Genomic DNA, 223 nt, shown 5'->3' on the forward strand with positions numbered 1-223 from the left:
ACAGAGCATTAGGCATGATACATACTCGTGTGCCAAAGGCATCCTATCGCACACGCAGCACACAGAAGCAGCGAGACGAGCTAGTTGGCCTAGTATCAGAAGGCCGGCTTGCCTTATCGGCCGCCACATACTCGATAACGCCAAGGCAGGAGGTGTGATAACAGGCAGATCACACGTCCACCACGCCTGTGTCATGCTCCGCCCTCTACTCCGACATGCCATG

Source organism: Penaeus monodon, chromosome 27 (genome assembly GCF_015228065.2).
Source record: "Penaeus monodon isolate SGIC_2016 chromosome 27, NSTDA_Pmon_1, whole genome shotgun sequence".
In the NCBI taxonomy this organism is placed as follows: domain Eukaryota; kingdom Metazoa; phylum Arthropoda; class Malacostraca; order Decapoda; family Penaeidae; genus Penaeus; species Penaeus monodon.